At 44.2% G+C, this 22,506-nt stretch overlaps 1 protein-coding gene across 2 annotated transcripts in view; it reads right to left on the bottom strand.

Moving 5' to 3' along the window:
• Positions 1 to 18,616, bottom strand: part of prdm1a (PR domain containing 1a, with ZNF domain) — a 111,206-nt gene extending 92,590 nt beyond the window's left edge. For both annotated transcript variants that reach the window (XM_069887467.1, XM_069887468.1), the window contains exons 1-2: positions 18,331 to 18,616; positions 5,706 to 5,834 (exon numbers count right to left, since the gene is read on the bottom strand). The gene's annotated coding sequence lies outside the window, so the exon portion shown is untranslated. The remainder of the gene's footprint in view (positions 1 to 5,705; positions 5,835 to 18,330) is intronic.
• Positions 18,617 to 22,506: the final 3,890 nt, after the last annotated feature.

Below are 22,506 nucleotides of genomic sequence, written 5' to 3'. Positions count from 1 at the left end.
GATAAGATAAAGGACCAGATGAGGAGATTTCTTTTCACTCAGAGTTGTGAACTTGTGGAACTTAACACCACAGAAAATTGTTGAGTTCATTTCATTGGATGTATTGTTTAGAAAGTTCAGTGCGACCATATTGGCTAAAGGAATCAAGGGGTATGGAGTGAAAGTAGGAATAGGGTGCTGAAGTTCTACACCTAGCCATGATTGTATTGAATGGTAGAGCAGGCTTGAAACACTGAATGTCCTTTCCTGCACCTAGTTTCCATGTACGCTTCGATGTCCTCCCCCTCAAACAAGGAAACAAATAAATTGGCCAGACATCTAACTGATTCTCTATATTCTTCCTGCTCCAGTTTGCCCTCGGTAACAAAGCTTCTGCCCAATTGCTTTACCAAATTAATTTTCATTTCCTATTTCCTTAACGTTGTGCCTCTACAGGAAACAGACTCCTTTCCCTTCCCTTTCTAATGTATATCCCAGAACAGAGGTCCCCACTCCCTTATTGATAGGTGGTTTCCCAGAGAAAAGATTCTTAGTGATAATGGGTTTTCCGAGGAAATGGAATTCTTCCCATTTCATGAATGAATGTATTATCCCAGGATTCCTTGCCATCCCATTAATGGTATGGGCAGCCCAATGATGTCTCACACCTCAACAGATTCAGTTGATCCTGACCTTTGGCACTAAGTGTGCGGAGATCGCATGTTCTCTCTGTGACCAATCGATTTCCCCTGTGCAGTCTGGTTTTCTCCCAACTGGTGTTTAGTTCTGGTTATGTCATTATAGAAGGATGGGGAAGCTTTAGAGAGCAAGCAGGACTTAGCAGGAAGTTGCCTAGATTGGAGAACGTCTCATGAACAAAGGATGACCAAGCTTGGGCTTCTTTTTCTTTAGAGGCAAGATTCTGAGTAGCATAAGATAGCATGGACCTTTTTTCCGAGGCAGCAATTGCCAATACTAGAGAACATCAGTTTGTGCACACAGGCAAGTTTAGAGGATATATCAGAGGTTTTTTTTTGATTGGTGGTGGTGGTGATAGAGGTTGCCACAAGAGGGACATTTAAAAGATATTTAGCCAGCCACATGGATATAAGAATAGGTTATGGGCTGTGAGGTTGGGAAAAGGGTTAGATTGATGGTGGAATAGGCTTACACCCATATCGTGGGCTAATCGGCCTGAACTACGCAGTAATGTTCTATTTTCTATCCCAAAGATGTGCTGGCTATTGTAAATTACACCTAAATGATCTGGATGGCATAATTGGGCATTGAAAGCCAGTAAGAGAGTGCAAGTTCTTCTCTTCTGGCTATCCATCCCAGAGGACGATGATGGTTCCTTTCGGTCAGTGAGTGGGGTTTGGAATGAGAATACCCCCCTCCTCAGAAAGGAACAGCATGTGCATAAATGGATTTAGGTGAAATGAGGTTGCATAGGTTCAGACCCACCCTCTCGACATCCCCTCCCGGATCCAATGGCATGTTGAGGTCCAAGATGACTGGGGGAAGTTCTGTCGCAGTGAATGCTCAGACCGAGCTTCAATGCAAGGGATGCCATTTCCACGTTTCACAGCACGTGTTTACTAGATGACCATTGACCCTATGAGTGGTTTCGTCTTCCCTTTGACAGGTCTTGTTCTTCATCCTGTAGGGTTTCTAGCCATCCTCCGCACCAGGCAAGCCTGGTGGGGGAGCCAGTTCAGTCACTGACCACCCGACCATGCGACAGGTAGCACTGAGTTACATGATACCTATAGCACTCAGATGAGTGACCTGACACAGGAGAAATCAGTGGGGGAATACTACTGATGAAAGTGCTCAGAAAACTTGGATTGACTTAATGGGCTGAATGGCCTCTTGATATCTCATACGAAGATATGAGAAAACAGAAGAAATGGGGACACACACATTTCTACCCACTTAGTGATGTGGTTAAATCTGGGAAACAGAATATTTTCCATTCCCATCCAAAAACACATACCCCTTTGTGATATGCATGAACCTTCCATTCTGTTATCTCAGGACATAAGTTACTTCTATTGCTCCCCTATCCTTCCAACAAATAAAATGGCACTTTGAACATTTACTGTCCTGTAGGCATGTGGCAATTAACAAAGGTTAGAAGGTCAGGTACAAACACCAAACAGCACCTATTGTTTCCTTCCATTTTGAATAAAGAAATTGAGCTACCTCAACTTACCTCTGGACATTCTGAATGTAAATGCCATTTACAGCAGCTCCTGTGGCTTCTGTATGATTATTTTCTACTCAGTGAAATAAAAATAAATGTGGCAAATATATCTGGAGGTCTGAAAGCATTAACTGTTGCCAGGATGACATCTACCAAGGATCCTTTAGTAGCTGATCAAGTCTTTTTTTTAAATTAATCTCACCAATCAGAATACCTCAAACAAGTCTTACCATCTTACATGCAACAAGTGCCACTGCTTTTTCCACTGAGGTCAGGCGAGGTTAAAAACTTGAGAACAAGGATTAAGGGTGAAAGAGCAGAAATTTAAAGTGAACATTAGGGGGAAAGCTTCTTCATGCAGAGAGTGGTGGGAGCGTCGAATGAGCTGCCAGCTGAATTGGTGACTGCAGGCTCAATTTTGAGAAGAAAAATTTGGGCAGGTACATGGATAAGAGGAATATGTTCCAGGTGCATGGCAGAATAATAGTTGGTCGCAGACTAGTTCTGTGCTGTAGTGTTCGATGGTTCTCTGGATAACAACCATTATGTTCTACTCTGCTCACATGGAGGTTCATCTCAATCCATAAACAGATCCAAATCAGAGTCCATATAAACCAATACTTCTCTGCCTAAGCCCTAAGCAAAATGTAACCATTGCCATTCACTCTGGTAGAAATTAAGTGCGGTGTTTTGACCTCAGAAGAGCCGTCTATTCACTGATTAAACTCACAGGGGAATCCAAAACTTGTGTTTATTTTAACTCTGCCTTTGCAGCACAATAATTGAAAAAGTCTGGAATCAAATTGTGATTCATTCTATTTATCTGTTAACTGGATGTGGACATTGTTGGCAACACTGGCACTTGAACTTCATCGCTAATTCTTTCTGCCATGAGGAGGTGGTTGAGGCTAAACCACATTGACCCAACAGCCCTCTTTATGAGCCAATGAGTCATTCCAGAAGTGGATCTTATTGAAGCCAGTAGGTCAGCAGGTTCATGCATGAGATAACAAAAACTGCTGACACAGGAGAATGCTCTTCGAACACAAGTGACTGCATCCCCATTTCAGTTTCCCTGACCTGATGAATAAACTCGTGTTTTTCTAATTAGTGTTTTCCAAATCCTTTAAACGACCAGTAAGTTCATTTTGTGAACGGTGGGGCTCCGTGGACCAGAAAGGTTCCAAGGCCCATCTCAGGGGAATGGTGAAAGCACGGAGTAATAGTGGACATTAGCCATAATTTGCACTACTGGTCACAATCTAGTAACCACAGCAAAAATCAGTGCAGCAAGGCATGAAAATTCCTCCAGCAAGCATAGTGTCCTGATTGAAATGTCCCACAACAGAGCCATGGAGTCATATACCACATGGAACAGACCCTTCAGCCCAACTTGCCCAACATAGCTGCACTGTCAATAGTCAATATCCTTCTCTGCTCTTCCTTATCCATATATCTGTCCACTGTCAATAGTCAATATCCTTCTCTGCTCTTCCTTATCCATATATCTGTCCAAATGTCTTTTGAACTTCGAACCCATCATTTGAACATCAAAAATTGTATAAATAAGCAAGTAAATAATTGCATCTTAACCAAAGTTTCAGAATGAAACTGACAAATCGCCAAGTTGCAAGGAGGAGATAGGAATCAAATGACAATGGAACAATCCAAGTTTTACTTGCACCTCTTCTACCAAGGATTACAGAATACAATTATGGGGCCAAATGGCTACTGTTGCTTCGATTAAAACGTATTACACAATATAATACAAAATAATATAAAATAGGAGCAAGACTTCTCTGTCATTCAATATGGTTGTTCTGCCCTAGGCCTAAGCTGTGCCTGTACCTCAGAACCCTCAATTCCAGTTCCTTTCAAAATTTTATGCGCTTCATATTTAAGTACTGTAAGGTAAAACATCATGAGATGGGAATGTGTAAGGAGTTACCCTGTGCAGGGCTGTAACAAGAAGGGGAGGTGTCCTTGTACTCCTGTTAGGTAAAACATCATGAGATGGGAATGTGTAAGGAGTTACCCTGTGCAGGGCTGTAACAAGATGTGAATGCATCCTTGTACTTACAAGATAAGAGAGACATTGATGGATTGAGAGGCAGGAAGCTAGCAGGGAAAGGATAGCAACAGTTTTAGTCATTGGACAAGTAATGATATGATGATGTTCTAAGCACGTATCCAAGGGTATAAAAAATCACCATTTTGCTGATAACGGCAGAATGCATTCTCCGACTAACATTGTTAGTCGCAAGTGTTACAATCCGGTAATAAAGAACAAAGAACCCTGATTTCGACTCAGCCTGGTGTTTGTCTCACTCATTCATGAACAAAGCAGACCTAACAGTACCCCCAATGATCTAGTCTTTGCAGCCCTTTTGAGTTTAAGAATTGCACAGATTCATCACTCTCTGCAAGAAGCTGTTCTTATGCACCTTAGTTTTAAATGTTGCACCCCCTTCCTGTACAATATAGGGACACGCAAGTTCACAAAAATGAGCCATAGATGACCCCTTTTGAAATAAAGCAATTTAAGAAAAACAAAATTCCTGGCAATATCTTAATTTAGAATCAATTCCTTGAATTGGCAATTTACTGAAATCTGGAAAGTTGTCTGATTTCAATGATCACATCAGTTCCAGTTTAAAAGCACAATCATGTAAACAGTTGTGCTTTGATTAATTTAATAAAAAGCACATATGCAAAGAACATGCAGCTCAACATGAGCCCATTTAGGGCTCAAGGGAGGGATGATCACTGCAAGGCTTTACAATGTTATATAGGATTTGTAATGACCCAAAACTCATCAGATTTTTCTCGTTCCTTGCCCACCCAACAAAAGGCCACAATATACTCCCCCACCGCCCCCCCCCAACACCTCCCCAAAAATAAGCAAGAAAGACCACACAGCATGTGACCAGTTATAAACAAGATATAAAGCTTTGGTGCGCAGTTTTAAACAGGGTGAAATCCGCAACTATTTGTAGGTGACAGGCACTCTAGTTTTCCCACTACACAGAGAGATATTGTTCTGGATGCAAACATGGGGCAACCTCCAGGTGCATATAGTCTCTGCAATGATCCTTAAACAAACCAAAACAGTAACAGTTCATTACAGCAGACGCTGGAGTTCAGTTCATGTTTGGTTAACCACACTTGAAAAGTAAGAGGGCATACCGTGTAGTCAAACAAGCTAGAAAATATAAATGAGTTTCATGTCCTGTGGAGCCTAGTTTGTTGAACTTTTAAAATGACCCCAGCAATTACTACAACTGGAATGGGGATGTCAAACAAATAATACAAATCCTCCAAACTGAAGTAGAATGTCTTCAGATTCTGCCAGTTGAATCACACGGCAGACAAGGAAGCTATTTAGCCTATCCTGCCTGTGCTGACTCTTTGAGAGAGCATTTCAAATTGGTCCCACAAGCTTCCCACCACTTGACTTTGGTCTGAAATCTTGTTTTCCTTTATAAGTTGAGCTGTTAAAGAAATCCCTTCCACCACTCACCTGATGACTTGACTGCAAAGAATGTCTCCTGATGTGTAACTGAACCAGGCGGCTCAGGAATGCCCCAGGAACAATCTCTGAGCTTTGCGGTACTCGGTCAAGGCTACAGGTTGCCTCTCAGTCTTGTGGCTAGAGTGAAGAAAGAACAGAAGTCAAGTGAGGTACCTGCTACCCAGCAACACTTGCTGGAATACACAGACAAAGAACAAGGAAGTCAACACGTTCCTCTGATTAACTCTCCATTATAGATCGACTGACTTGCCAAGCAAACTGCCGCTTACACAGACATTACAGACTCTTGGGCTTCTGTCCTTCTTCAAGTAGAAATTCAAGGGCGGCATGGGCTTGTGGGCCAAAATGGCCTGTAACTGCACTGCATGTCTTAAAAAAAATCTGATCCATTCTACATATACATATACAGGTGCCTAACCTTTTATCTGGGATCCATCTGTTGCTTGATTTCGGAATCATTTAAAATGGTGATCCCTTTAAGCAAATGCGATGCGCAAGACACACACAAACCTTGGGGGGGGGGGGGGAGTAGGGGGGTAGTGTTAAATTAATTTAGATAAATAAACAACATAAAAGATCATAATATCACTAGCATGTTTTTTTATTTCAAAGTAAAACTTCAAAATAAAAATATTAAGCTTCCACAATAACTTCATCAATAATGAAAGACACTTCCTTTTCTGCATCTCATTGCTCCCCACAGGGGACTCTGCAGCTCTCTTTGCCACGTTCAGAGTCATCACGGAGGCTTCCAACAGCTGTTGACTGGGAGGGAGTGCGGCATTGATGCTCAACAGGGAAGGGATCTTATAAAGTAACAATCGGGCTGATCAGCCACAGTGCCCAACAGGGAGATGCTCTTATAAAGTGATAATCACACTAATTAGCGACGATGCACACCATGAAGGGCCACTTATTAGGTGATGATACCTCAAATTATTGACACGGAACACAATGGGATACATGGGAGTTGAGTGAGGGTTGCGAAGGTTCATGTTTAGGGCCAAACTCCATCTTTGAGGAGTAGCCGTCATCTACCGAAAAAAGTGCCGGTATTTGGAGGTTGTCAGTTTTCAGAATCCCGGATAAAAGGTTAGGCACCTGTACCCCAATTCCACCTGCCACTGAAACAGTTACCAACACCACAGTATCCCATTACCAGCCTCAATTTCCACTGAAATTCCATTGCTGTGAGTATTCATCCACAAACTCTCCATTTCCCCATGCTTTGTATTCATCAAGCACATCCTGTTCTATCAAATTACTCCAGCCTGATAATGTTCTGTTGTGTCCTTCAGTTTAATCCACTGTCATCACTTTCTCCCCACTGTCGACGTCAAAGCTTATAAATGCTTTAGCTACATTATCTAGAATGGCCTCCACCAACACCTCCGCCATCTCACACACCAGACCTCCCCATTTCCTTCCTCTCCTAATGATACTTGCAAACGAGTATACTGGCACATCTTGGTTAACGTTTGCAATGTCAGATAACACACACAATAGGAGATTTCTCCAAGAGATCATGAAGGTCATCAAAACTGAATCCAATCCTCTTTCCACACTTGTACTTTTAATAGAGATCTTGAGAACAGGAAAAAAAATGGGAGTTCAGCGTGTTTTTTTTTCTCTCACTAACCCAGATCCATTGGGGGACATAATAGTCAACCACATGATAAGACTTTGGGGACATCATGCCAGGTGCTATATGTTCAGAGAGGGTCACAGAGCTATCCAGTGCAGAAATAGGTCCTTCAGACCAACTCACCTGTGCTGGCCAAATTGCCTACCAGAGCTAGTTCCATTTGTCTGCATTTGTCCGATATCCCTCTCAAACGTTCGACTCCACTTATCTCACCAAATGTCTTTTAAACATTGCAATTCTACTCTCACTCCTTCCTCTTGTCTCCAACACTGAGAAAGACACTGTGACCATTCACTTTATCCATGCTTCTCCAGATTTTATATACTTTTATAAGGGCACACTCTCTCCTTATAACGTGAGCCCCCCCGATCCCAATAATATCCTTGTGAATCTTTTCTGCACCCTTTCCTGTTTAATAATGCCCTTCCTTTGGTATGATGGAAGCTTGCAGCATAGGAGGAATCCAATTGGCCTACGCGACCCAAAGCAGAGCTGTTTACACCCAGTCCCTCTTCCTCTTCCTTGATCTATGTTCTCATCCAGATTTTTTTTTAAAGGTGATGATGAAACCCCCCCCCCCACCCCACCCCCACTCCTTTTTGGGTAGTGAGTTCCAAACCCCTTATCTTTGTGAGGGATATTTTAATAAAACATACAACATTTTCTTCAATTCCCCCTCCAATCCTTCCACCAAAAAATGTAACCCAATTCTTACTGACAATGTTGAGGAAAATAGGTCCTTTTTATCCATTGACTGAAAAACAATTGCAATCAAATTACAGGGCCATAAAAAATATCAAACTCTCTTCAGAAAAAAGAAACTGTGAAGACAGAAAGGAATGCTCTAAAACAACTCATTCATCCAACTAGTCAGAACTTCCTAGAGATCACCACCACTCAAATTCCATGCATTCTCGAAAAGCTGCCAGAGGAGCTCTGTAAAAACGTTAAGTCTTTTTGATCCCCTTACAACCACCTGGGTCACTAGGGAGAAGTAACTTTTTTTCTGCTTTCCTTATTCAGACATGTAAATGGACTCACCCAAAATAAACCCTGGTGACCCTGTTCGCTGTATCTAAGCATCCCCCTTGACCTATGCTCAACTAAAGATACTCTAAGCTACCCCCACCCCATGCTCGTGTCAGGCCGCCCAGCACAACATTTGTGGTAATCCATGGACCACAGGACAATGCCTGGCAAGAATGGGTATCCTCAGCCATAAATAATTACCAAGAAACAAATGTTTATCTAACTTGACATAGCAGAAAAAGTGATGGCAAGAGAGAGGGAAAGAGTGAGAGTGTGAATGAGAGAGAGAGAGAGAGAGAGAGAGAGAGAGAGAGAGAGAGAGAGAGAGAGAGAGAGAGAGAGAGAGAGAGGGAGGGAGGGGCAGATGTGCCAGTTTCAGAACAGTTGCCAGAAACCATATCTGTTTCTTTACAATGAGAAAAGGTATCAGTAACACAGAAAGTTATAAATATTTAAGATGTGTGTTTGTCTTGGCAAGACTAGAGGACTGAAAATAGTGATCTGTATAATTCCGTCGTCAGCAACCCATCTCACCACCTCCCATTACCACGCTAAAAGGGGAAACTAGAACAGCACCAATGAATGAGAAAAATGATCTTTCCCAGAGAGAAAAAAAACAACATTTGTCAGGAGCCTGTCAAAACACGTCATGCATGGCTTCCAACAAAGCTCCACAGGTTTTTGACTTCATTAGCTTAAAGCAATTAGCACTCTGAGCTGCACGCTAATTAATTTATTGCATACAACTGGAATGTGATAAGGGTGAACTGAAAGCCAAGTAAAGGGCCTATTTCATTGGTGGAGACGTCGCCACGACTCGGGAGACCAAAAAATGGCTCGCGCTCTCACCAAGGCGATGCCAGGGCGACGTCCGAGACATCTCCAGACAAGGTGACAACAAATTCGTCCAGAAATCACGGGGGCGTTACCACGACGTCTCCGAGACATCTTCTCAGTTGCGGCGACGTTGCCGATGGGTCGCCATGGGTCTCCGCAAGGTTGCGGAAACGTCGCCGTGACTTCTCCCTGTCTATATATACCTAGATCTACAACTAGATCTATCATTCGCTTTTCAGACGTCAGTCAAGAACTCTCACCATGGACATCTGCAATGAGGCTGTTATGCTGTTGGAGCAGGATCCCTACCTGGAGGATGAGCAGAAGGAGGCCTTGGCCCTCCTGCTGATAGCTCTGGGCATGAACAAGGCAAAGGCCAGGGCTAGGGACAGGGCCGGAAAGGGTGTCAGGAAGGCAAAGACAGTGTGAGTGCATGAGTGGTTCCTACAACGGCAACACCATGGCTGGTACGAGAAGCTGATGAAACACCTGGAAGAAGGGGGATGTGACGTCCTTCAAGAATTTCCTGAGGGTGGATCCAGAGATGTTCATGAAGCTGGTGGCTCACCTTAATTCCCAGGATCCAGAAGCAAGGCAATAACTTTAGCAAGGCCCTGCCCCCTGGTTTGAAGGTTGCCATCACTCTGAGCTTCCTTGCTGCAGGAAACTCCTACAAGAGCCTGTCCGTGTGGCTCCAAACACCATTGTCAATATTGTCCCAGAGATGTCCCAAGCTCCCCTATGATGAATATCATGAGGAGGCCATCGTGTCCATCTACACCAAGAGTGGAAGGAAGTGGCCAAGGGTTTTTCTGAGAAGTGGAACTTCCATCACGTCTGTGGTGCACTGGATGGGAAGCATGTCAGAATTCTTGAACCTCCAGGTTCAGTCAGTGTCTACCACAACTACAACGGTTACTTTTCCATCATCATGCTGGCATTGGTAGATGTTGACTGTAAGTTAATGTACCTCAATGAGGGGACTCCTGGGGCTGACTCAGATGCTGGCATCTTCAGGGACTGCATTTTGTTCAAGGCACTGGATGAAGGTCAAGCCAACTTGCCACCGCCTGAACCCTTTCCTGGTGGAGATCAAGATGTCCCCTACTTCCTGGTTGGTGATGATGCATTTTCCCTGAGGACATGGATGATGAAGCCCTACTCCAAGTGCCAGATGACCCATGCAGAAAGAATCTTCAACTACAGGCTGTCCAGGTCCAGGCTTATTGTGGAGAACAGCTTTGGCATCTTGGCAAACAGGTGTGCAGCAAATACAATGACTTCAATTGTACTTCTATTTTTTCTTTCCAGATTCAGATCCGCCCACAGACGGTTGAAAAGGTGATCCTTGCTGCCTGTAACACTCCACAACATGATGACAGACATCAGGCTCTCAGGTGACAGAGAGGACCCAAACACCTATGAAGTTGCCCCTGGAGAGTGGAGACAGCATATCAACCAGTTGGAGGAGATGCAGAGAAGAGGAAGTAATATGCCATCTGTTGCCAAGAACCAGAGAGAGTACCTGACCCAGTACTAGTCTGGGGTTGGAGCTGTCCCCTGGCAAGACAAGATGGCGGGGCCTCTTCCAAGGCAGGTCAAGGAGCAGCAGCAGCAGGAACAAGTACCAGATGATGAAGATCTTGACCAGGATGTATCTGTGACTTGGACCAAGAGTGAAGGCATTTCGATGATGCCAGCATGCACTCAGTCACGTGGTCTCTAAGTCAAGCAGCGTCGTGGAGACATTTCCCCAGTCACGGACAAAATTAGTCTCCGCGACGTCGCCGCAATTGATGGAGACGTCGCGGAGATGTCTCGAGACCTGCTGGAGACTGGAAAAAGTCTCCAAAAAAAACGAACAAAAATCGAAAATCAAAAAAAAATTGAATTTCCCGTGACTCCCCAGAGACCCAACTAGTCTCCAGGAGACGTTGCAGAGACTCGAGTCGCCACCTAGTCTCCAGGCCAATGAGATAGGCCCTTAACAGGTTTTCTTGTGCACTCCAGGTCCTGAGCCAAAACGCACAGCTCAGTCCAACCATGCAGTGTTGGGTCTGTGCTGAGAAGCTACCTCTGCTGCTTGGCAAGTCCTCTCTGAATTACCGGCCAACTGACTGGTCTTTTTGTTTCATCCCATTGGCTTTGTTCTTTCTATAGTTCGAATAAATGACATAATATGGTGTTCAACTCAAATCAGGTAATCACAAAAACTAAACTTAAAGCAAAAGTTTTTTTAAAATCGGATTATTGTTTTATAACACTGCAATAGAATTGATAGAAATCTGTAAATTTCCCCAACACATTTTTATTGCATCAAATAAATTAGGATGAAGATATGAGATTACAACAAAGTATATCAATAAGGTGGCATAGCACAATGAGAGAAAGTGCTTTTCCATTGCCATATCTGAGCTAGATTTAATCTAGTTGGCACCAGATTAAAGCCCATGATGGTCACAACCATTGATCATCAAGTAACAAGGATTATATTCAGTCTTAGAGCTCAGAAAGGAGAAAAAACTGCTCAGAATGTCTAACTAGCTTGATGCCCATTGATCACTCTCACTCCAAATGTCAATGACATTGTACTGGCTGTGTTAAACTACTGGACAGGATTGAGAGCTCCAACAGAAATCCTGATAAAGTTGCTGCTTTGGAGAGGAGAATCGTCCAGGGTCACCATTCCTGATTGGTAATCTTGCAAATCTACCTCATCAGCCAAGGCCAGGATTGGGAGTTTGCATTGAAAGAGATGGTGGAAAATGAATACGGATCACACATGATGCCGTTGCCTACAAACTCACTTTCAAGGCTTGTGTTATTGAGCTGAGATTAAACAGAGGAATAGATTTGCAGCAGATAGACGAATTTTTGTGTTGCAAGCTGTAACTACCGGGATAAAGATAAATTGTTAGGGTTTCAAGTTTTTACAATTTTATTTGAGGTTGATGAAGGGACCAAGTACAATATATTTAAGGATGCTGACATTGAAAAGCTTGGGAAGAGAATAAAGGGTTTAGATTGGGTAAAGGAGCTGGAGAAGGACATAGATAAGGTTCATGACTAAGCAAAAAAATAAGAGGTAAAGAGAGGAGAAATGCAAGACTGGGAAAATTCAATATTCATAGAGGCCTTGCCTACTGTGATCCCAAAAATAATAGGTTTGAGGAAAACCATCTGCTGTTTTATATGTGTCTAGTGAATGCTACATCTCTTAACACAATAGAAATGTATAGAACTGCCTTGTATAACACGGTTAAAATGTTCCAAACCAGTTCAGTGTTATGGAAAAAGTATTATTACAATGTACTTCAATATAATACTTTCCAATCCTATAATTATTTATTCTTTTACCTAGAACTCTTATGCAATCATGTGCATAAAATATTTAAAAGGGATATATTGGCAATAAGTGAACCTTGTTTATTGATAAAAATATTTGACTAATGTACAGTGGTCTGTACTTCTTTCGTTCCAGCTCCCACTGCTTGTCTCCAGCAAACTCAGCCCACAACACTCATTGTGTGTGATCCATCAGAAAAGGAAGGGGTGGGAGTGAAGGCTGTCACGGGGCTGCAGAGACGCAGAGCTACGTGATCATCGGACAGCTGCCCTCAGCTCAGGACAGTGACTGCTTGCCCGGGTAAGGCATGACCGTGACTGCTCGGGACGGTGACTGCCCAGGACAGTGACCGCCTGCTTGGAATGGGGACCAACCGCTCGGGACAGGAACCGATCACGTTATATCAAAACCTGTGCTGTTCAAAACCTGTTAGATTGCGATTTATCGGGCTGATTCAAGGAATGGGGGGGAGATATTCAGTGAGACACATTGCATAAAATGAACATATTCTCAAGAGTTTAGAAGTACGAATCAGAAGCTGACTAATGGTGACTGGCCGATGCTCCTTGGCAGTGTGAAGATATCAATCTCAGAATATTAGGGGCAGCACGTTGACATAGCAGTTAAGGCAACGCCTTTACAGTGGCAGCGATCGGGACCGGGGTTCGATCCCGTGCTGTCTGTAAGGAGTTTGTATGTTCTCCCCATTTCTGTGTGGATTTTCCCCTGGGGCTCCGATTTCCTCCTACTGGGGTCTAGGTCAATTGGGTGTAAACTGGGTGGCACGGACTCATGGGCCAAAATGACCTGTAACTGTGCTGTATTTCTAAATTTAAATGATAACATCAATGAAACATTCAGTTAAAGCGTAGGATTATTTCAAATTCTCTGCCATTCTTCATTTATGTTCCAGACAGACTGCTAGATTTTAAGTACTGAGGCGACTAGGAGATAGGAAGATGAGGGGGAAGGGGAAGCTGAGTTGGAAGAGCATCCCTAAGTTGTAGAATGATAAAACAGACTCAAATGGTTTAATAGCCTTCTGTTCCATTTCTTCTAATTTTTTGAAAGTTATTAAAGCTTATGCAGAGCTCTGGCATGTAAACCAGAACTGAATCAAATCTAGGAATGTTTAAAAATGGCAGCAAATCCTTCCAGTTCAGGCTACTGAACAAAATAAGAACTTGCTTTCACAGCAAGACAAGGCAGAGGATGACAAGTGAGAACACAATGCTGGAGAAACACAGCAGGTCAAACTGTACTTATGTTAGCAAAGATAAAGATGCATAACCAATGTTTTGGGCTTAATTAAGCCCTTCGTCAATGTACGGAGCTGCTGAGTTTTTCCAGCACTGTGCTTTTACTTCAAACACGGTGTCCGCAACCTTTCGTGTTTACTGCGGTGAAGGACGTCTGGAATTTATGATGAATTGATTTTATATAAAATGTGATTGGGAGAAAATATTTGAAATCATGGCTCTTAATCATGTCGAGGAACTAAATTGACATGAATGGACTTGCTGTTCCACAATAGTCTTTGTGAACTAATTACTTGGAGTCCTAGCCCATAAACAATATACTATATTTTAATCTGGAGTAAAAGTGTGCATAAATCTTGATTGAAGATAAGGATCAGGGTTCCTAAACACTCAGCCCTGTAGAATTCCATGACAAACACTCCTCCAGTTGTTAAAACTCCCTATAACTACTTCCTTTGTTCTCCGTCCCTCAGCCAGGGTTGGATTTGACCCCAGTTTTGACTCCCATGAGTTGTAACTTTTCTGGCAAGTTTCTCCTGTAGGTTCTGGTCCAAAATCAAGATACTGAAGGGCCAGATTCAACCCTGATCTGCACTACGTATGGAATATCATTGCAAGTGTACTTACATTTGGACTCAGTACTGGATGTCAAAGCAGACATACTCATGAACAGATGGTTACCACTGGTGGTGCGGTGCCTGCAAAATGGCTATTGGATAAGAGCTGGTCTGTGATCAGACATGGTGTTCATTGCATAGTCAAGTCTTTCACCTATCCCTAAGCTTCTAACCTCACCACGTTTCGCTCCAGCCTTTCCATTCTTCTCTCATTCTGACTAACGGGTAACTTTTTAAAAAAATGTTAAAAGACCAAACATGTGGTAGGACGGCCCTTTCACTGCCTTCGGCGCCTCCGGCTGGGACTGGCCTGTGATTCACAAGAAAGACCAACTCAGGACAATCTCCCTCCAAGAAACCTCAGCCCGTCACAGGACAACTGATCTCATCAGCTGGAAAACCTCACTGAACCAATGCTCTGCACTATTAATACATCCACATCTCCAAATACTCATTGCTTAACCCAGGTCGAAAGTAGAGATTCCGTTTCCAGCAGGGATAACAAATCACGAGGTTCCGTCCCCATCGCGCATATACCCCCCCCCCCCCCCCCCCTCCTTCAACCCGCACGCCCAAAGGTAAAACTTCTCGATCGGTGCAGAGAACCCAATACGAAAGTTTTCCAGGCGTAATCTGAAATGGAACAGAAGATCGTGGGAATGAACATGAAGCCTGGGAGACCAGGCTGTCGGGAACCCGTGCGGTTCCGTATGTCTCCCCATTTAAAGTGGCTTCAACCTTCTGCCAATACCTGCATGCACTCTTATTTGTCTGTATAGGTCGATGAATAAACCCTTCAGGTAGAATCAAGATTTCTCCTTTGAAAACTCCTCCAACATCGGCACACACACACCCTTTGCGTTCCTCTTGCCCTGAGGACAATATCGATATCTGGTCCCCGGATCGTTCCTGGTCTCCAGTAAAAAACCATTCCTTTTCAACCCAAAAGGATCGGCGAGGCCACTCGACCCATCGTGTCCCTGTGGGCTCGCTAGCCACCAGTCGCACTTGAATGACTGGAAGTTGCAGAATGGCTCCACCACGAGAATTCAAACTAAATAAACTACCTGGATCTGCTTTTTTCGACCCTATATAAATTGCAATGTGAATTACATTGCATTATTTCTTCCTGAGCTGCCCATGTTAAAAATACGAACTTATCAATACAAAATGAGAGCCATAGATAAGATCTTTTCCTCGGGGACTGGTGTCAAATGCCAGAGGCGAGACGGGGGGGGGGGGGGGGGGGGGAGGAAGTTTAAAGGGGTTTCTGTCTGGAACAGGCAGCCAGTGTTAGCGGACACATGAATATCCAGAGATTGGAGGGGTATGGATCATGGTCGAGATTGAGTTTGATTTTGGCATCACGTTCGGTGCTGGTTGGCTCCTGCGCTGCTCCAGTGCGTGGAAAGGAACCGAGTGAAGCGGCGCGTCTTGCAGGCACTGAGCCCACTTTCCTACCTGATCTCAAGGGTCCGGAGTCAGAGATGTCCGCAAAGCTGGTCGCGGAGACTGGAAGCAGAAGGATTCGGGCCCATAAGAGCTCAAACCTGCGACGCACAAGATTTGCATGAAAGTCGAATTTCATCTCTAAGAAATAACAATGACCCCAACATTTGTTTAAAAATGGGGCTTCTTTTCGCGTTCAGAGAACGTGTTGAATTGCCGGCGTGGACTTTTCACTGTACCTGTAGGTTAGATCAAATCCTCCCCTGGTCCGCCCACTCACACACAGGGGAGATGGAACGAAATAATTGGAAGTGTTCAGCTCGATCAAAGTGACTCGGAGAGCCGCCGTGGTTGTCTGGGATTACTCCTTGCATGTCATACTTTATTTTATTATGAACAGGATCCCTCCTTGGTAACTTTTTAACCTCTCACACGTGACCTTACGGCCAACTTCCGCCAATAACGATAGACACCCGAAGGAGAGTGGACTTTCACTTCCACCTTCTCCCCCCCACACTCCCAGCACTCCGTTCCCCTTCCCCACTCCCAGAGCCAGATTCCTGTCCTGTCCCAACCCAGGGACTAACAAGGGGGGGGGGTTCCTTAGGCTAAACCCTCGTGCAATTTTAATTGACACTTTCTAAAATGGAAACCTTCGTTCTCAATCAAAGATTCCCAAACAGATGTTAATTTCTTTAGTGGATGAGTGCTCAGAAACGATGGCCCAAGCGGCATTCCTTCCTCTAATGGAAAATGCAAGTTGCCTGGCGCCAGCTTTTGGAACCAGTTGGGATGGTGGCTTGTATATTGATCAGTTTACACCCAACAGAATCACATTAAGTTAGAGTCATGGAATTCTACACCACGGAAACAGACCCTTCGGCCCAACGTGTCCATGCTGGCCAAATTAGTATCATTTGACCACTTCCCTCCAAACCTTTCCTATCCATACACGTATCTTCTGAACTTTACTATTGTCCTGGATTCTCCCACTTCCTCTGGCAGTTCTATCCATACACCCACCACCCTCAGTGGGAAAAAGGTTCCCCTCAAATCTTTCCCCACTCACCTTAAATCTGTGCCCTCTAACTTTAGATTTGCTGGCTCCAAGGGGGAGGGGTGGGGGGAACTATAACTACTTCTCTTATCTATGCTCCTTGTCATTTTATAAACCTCTCTTCAGTTCCTCACCTCTCAGCCACCTATATGTCCATTGTCACAGCCTTCCGTCTTTATGCGGACCAGGCTGGATCAGGTTAATCCCACCATAATAGTACATTTATTGTCATATACTGTACACCGTGCACGGAAACTCATACTCTGAAGCAGCCGATCAGGTACTTCGCACGAAAAAGCAATAGTATGTATACCTTAACTTAAATTTAAAAGAGCGAATAGACACAAAAGATGGATAGTTATAACAAGTCACCAGAATGCAAGAAGAAAGTGGCATGCCTGCAATCTGCAGATCTTCAGCCTTCCCCCTAATAAAGTGAAGGGTGGAAGGTTTTCTTCCAGGTAGTGAATTCCAGACCGTACACATGATTAGTCCTATTTCTCTCTCTCTCAATCTGCTAAAAACAACCCTTTACCGACGCCACATTCCTCACCTTCCATGGATTGGCGGTGGAGGGCTCTTGCAAATACTTCTGAACTGTTCCGAGCTTACCTGCCTGAATCTCTCTCCGTGCATTGCAGATTCCAACCACCCTTTGTTTTTTTTAAAAAAAAGCTTAGATCCCCTCTATCCTTTTTTTAAAATTAATTTCTCGAAAGCAAAATGTTAGAATGGGTTGCAGTAGCTAACAAGGACCACAACAACGGCTGCACCGTAGGATTCGGCTAAAGTAGACCAAAGTTCTACCGCTCCACCTGCGGACTGGCCGAGAAATCAAAAGATTGGAGGCGTTGGATCTTGTCAACCTTCGACGGTTTAATGGGCCCATTCTACAGATTTAATTAAAAGGAAAATGTTTCAAACATGTGTACCTGCATTAATAGTGAAACTTAACATTCTGAAGTTGAATTCAATGTATTCATTTCTGTGAGGGATGCTTGACAAAGTGGCCACTCTGTCTTCCTTAGGGTAGACAAAATTAAAGTATTTCATGTATGTTACATTCTAAATGTAATATTACGTGACAGTAATGGAACCTTTACATTATCTAAAGGGGCAACAGAGAATAATCCAATGCGACCCTGGTGCCTGAAATTAGACCTGCCTCACTCACTTCTCCTCATTCATATACTGGAAGTGACCGGGAGCATCATGAAGTTATCGCTCCCCAGGCTTCTAAGAGAGGCAAAACGCTTTGCTTAACTATCCATCAGTACACACCAGAATCTGAGAACGTTCCCTGCCGAGGGTCAAACTCCGAAATAGAACTTTTTTTTTGTTTATAGAGATATCATCCGAGAAAGTGCGTCTTACAGTTTAAAGGGAGGCGTCTGCGTCTGGTCTCTTCTAAGTGGAGCTCCGACTCCACAATTACTGCATTTCCTTCCAAGAGTTGAACTCGTTATAAATGATCTGGACGGTTCTAGGAAAGGTTCTTCTTCTTTACCCAGTATGTTCACAGCACTCGTTTTCGTGCTCAGTCCAATGTCCTCTCAGCTTCCAAGCGACCCCACATCATGTGGATCACTCCAGCTTCGCTGTAGTAGGGCCAGAGTTTTATTCTCTCTCACTGGTCATCCGATAGATGAAACCACGGTTTCGAAATGTCCTTAGAAAGACAACGTCGTACTGTCTTTTCCCCTTGATATTGTGCAAGTTAACTTCCTACACCGACGCGATTTGCTACATCTTGAATAACGAGCAGGAAATTGTACATTATATTAATACGTCTTACAAATATTCCCCCCCCCCCCCATATTTACAGTGGTGGTTCGTCACATCTCTCAGCGGGTTGTAAAACAAAGAGACGGCTATCTCTGACTGTAATGGTTTTCCTCTGAAAAATCAAATGTCCGCATCTGACAGATTTTTAAAAATGTAATAGTTCACTTCCCGATTGTAATACGATATAAAGGTGATATTAAGAATGGACCCACCTCGAAATGTTGAGTACTGCCAGCAGAAGGTGAAATGATGGAGCTGTTTCATAAAGAGCCTTGTTTCTATGTGTGATTGATTAGTCTAGGGACAGTTTCCCTTGTGTGGCCAGAGGTGAGTAACAGGTTCTCGATTGCACCTTATTCATTCGGGGAGACTGAGAGGAGAGAGTCTTGAATATTTCATGAGCTGGAACCACATGTACATTCGACAAGTGTTTAGGAGATTGGCTGTTCGTGGGATTCACTCTTTAGAGACAGCGTAGGGGAGAGTGTCGGCACCTGTCAGATAACGCCAGGGCTGTTACCAAAATTCCCGAACTTTAGCAACAGAGCGTTTTTCACTCTCTCATCCGCCCTTTCTCTGACATTCTCCCTCATTCCAGCCCTCAAGTCCTCCCAGCACCGAGTTCCTCTATAATATCGATTGCACTGCTCGTGTTCAGAGAAAGCTGTCCTGCCAGATGACTCCGGTGACAGTGAAAAGAACAAGCTTTATTTTAAAAAAGCGAAGACTCACTTATTTCTGCAGTATTTCAAAATGCAACCAGATGCCCTATCATTGCAAAAAAAAAGCTTGACCTTTCTCTAAACACAAACTTTATCCTTCAGGTAGACTTTGAGTGAGCTCGCGTGCTTTCACGGTGGAGGGGCTTGGTGTAAAGCAGAAGCTTTCCGGTCAAACACGAAAGTCTTCAGACACCCTGGTTGAAGTAAAAACGCAATGCTGGACAAACAGTGGAGTTTATAGCAAAAATGAAGTCATGTAACCAACGTTTCGGGCTTGAAGCCTTTCATCAAGGTATCTGAGCCTACTTACCTGCGCGCAGTCCATCAGGACGCAGCCGGTATCAGCCTGTAAACTTTCATTTCTACTTTGGCTAACACTGAACAGGAAGCCCTGGTCACTTCAGTGGAAGGGCAGAATGAATTATGACATTTTTTTTTTAACAGAACTATTCCTGGGTAAGTTTTGTAGGACAACTTGGCCACCAAGGAGTTGTTTTTGGGAAAGGTCTTTAATCCTCAAGTGTGGACTTTGGATAACATTAGGGTGTTTCTCTCGGAGAATTTTGCTTTCGCATCTGGGGGTAAGGTCATTCGTCCCACAGTTTAGCAGCTTATTGTATTTTGAATTTCCACTGAAAATAGTTACTTGATCACGGATGGAAAAAAAGAAAGCCGCGAAATAACACCTCTCCGCCCTCGGGTCTCTTCATCGCGATTAGGAACTATTCTCATGCAAGAATGTTTATCTTGGCCCCTTTCCTCTGAGTAGGGAGAGAGAGAGCAGAATGGAAGGTGATGCGATGGCGCGATCACAAAGCCTGGGTGTGGTAGAGATTGGATCTGATCTCCGAGATAGAGTGAAAAGTGTCCATAAATGCTAATGGTCTTTCTCAGTGGCTCTCGCCAGAATACCTGTTTTTAAGTGCAAAGACGTTTTATTGTGACTTTCTGGAGACACGAACACCTCACTGATCCCTCAACAAGAAGCAAAAGAGAGATGATGGGAAGGTGGGGGAGGTTGGTGGTGGAGGGGGGGGGGGGGGGAGGGGGAGGGAAAGGAGTTCATTTCTCCCAAACAAGCCAGAAACCGCGAGCTATTTATTGCTCGGTCGTTAACTCTTCCGACGAGAGCCCCTTTCTTGCACCTGCACATACGAGGTTGGGCTCTTCTCCCCGAGGGTCCCCGGGCGCAGGGGTGCAGTGCACGAACGGGTTTCCCCGGGGACACTTTAAGGATAAGGCTTGGGCCAAAACGGATCCCGGGGGATGGAACAAAAAGAGCAGATGCCAGGTGGAAAGCCAATGCTGGGTTCTGGGAGAAAAAGTTCCATTCGCTTTACCTGCCGGCCCACAAGTTGGCAAGTTGTATTTTTCTCCTTTCACAGAAGCCGTCCCGCTGGCCGAGGGGGGAATAGAAAAAGGCAAGGAGTTTGTTTGTTGACATTTGCCGAACTATTAAGTCTTTTGTGTTCTTTCACTTAACAATTGGCGAGTGACTCTCCTGGAGCGATCACTCACCTCGTTCACTTAGCACTGTAAATCTGGGGTTTTTAATAAGAACACCGCCACCGTGCAGGAAACGCCATTTGAAGATTTCAGAAAAAAAAAACGAGTAAAAAAAAGTCGAACATCACCTGGTTCACCCCTCTCCCCTCTTTGCAAGTAGTTTACCCATCAGGACCCCCTGGCCTGTCGGTCTCTATACCTTATAGAGGGTTTAGATGCCGTTGGAGCTCAGATCAGTTAACTTGGCTTTTCTTAGAATATAAGATATAGGAGCAGAAGTAGCCCATTCAGCCATTCCGTCAGCCCCACTTCCATGGCTTCTCCCCATAACCTTTGATAGCCTGACTATTCAGTTAAGTGTACCCAACAACAGCCTCCACAGCTGCCTTTAGAAGTAAATTCCATGCCTTCGCCTCTCTCTTGGCTAAAGCTGGACTTTGCCACACAGTCTATCCTTCCTGGAAAAGTTTTTCCAGACGAATACCTTAAATGGTAAGGCCATCAGGCATGGAACCTCCTGCAGAAACTGAGAGATGAGGACTGGATGGATCAGGTGGGATGGTTCCCTGACCAGACATTCCAGGTCATCTGGCCGAATAGCTCATCGCCAGGGCTCCCAAACAAACACCAGGACTTGGCCTGACTGGTGGTGAGAGGAGCCCTCCCAGACAGATCATTCTTGTACAACTGGAACATCACCCATTATGCACATTGACCTCGGGACAGCTGTGGTGGAGTGGACACTGTCGTCTACCTCTGCTGAATATAGAATTACAAAGTCTTTGTGGAGAAGGATGAAGTGTCCTTATCATGGTTCATCCCCACCAGAAGCGTGACAGAGAACTCTGATCAAACGTCGGAGTCTGACATCCAGAACTACTGGAAGACCATCTACTCAGTGAAAAACACATTTTGGTCTGCCCAAAACCCGTTGGTCTTTCTGGACACTGAGATATCGGTCCGGGAATGCTGCCAGCTGGTGCATTCCAGGCTGCAGGGGTACGTGATGAGGGATGCACTGAGGCTTTGTGCAGCCAACACAAGGGTGCTGTGGGGAAGGACCACAGTCTAGAGTTCTTCCATTACTGGGCATTGAGGGGCTGAGATCGAGCAGAAGCCCCTCAACCAAAGAGGAGAGAGAAACAGCATGTCACAGTGGTGGAAACGGGGTATTGAGAGAACTAATATAAAAATATAGATGTATTCCATTGTATAGATATGACTGATGTAATGAGTGTAAAAAGTCTTGAATGGCTTTCTTGTATGTAAATAATTTAATGTCAATTAAGTATATTTTTGGACAAAAATACTTAATTGCTGCTCTGACCAGTTAATAGATTTTTTTAAACCATAAGATATAGGAGCAGAAGCAGGCTGTTCAGCCCATCGAGTCCACTCTGCCATGCCATCATGAACTGATCCATTCTCCCAATCAGCCCTACTCCCTAGGCTTCCCCCCATAATTTTTGATGCCCTGACGATTCAGGTACCTATCAATCTCTGCCTTAAATACACCCAATGACTTGGCCTCCACAGC

The sequence above is a fragment of the Narcine bancroftii genome, chromosome 6 (genome assembly GCF_036971445.1).
Source record: "Narcine bancroftii isolate sNarBan1 chromosome 6, sNarBan1.hap1, whole genome shotgun sequence".
In the NCBI taxonomy this organism is placed as follows: domain Eukaryota; kingdom Metazoa; phylum Chordata; class Chondrichthyes; order Torpediniformes; family Narcinidae; genus Narcine; species Narcine bancroftii.
The sequence above is the reverse complement of the archived record's forward strand: the minus strand, read 5'-3'. Positions and strand labels throughout refer to the sequence as shown.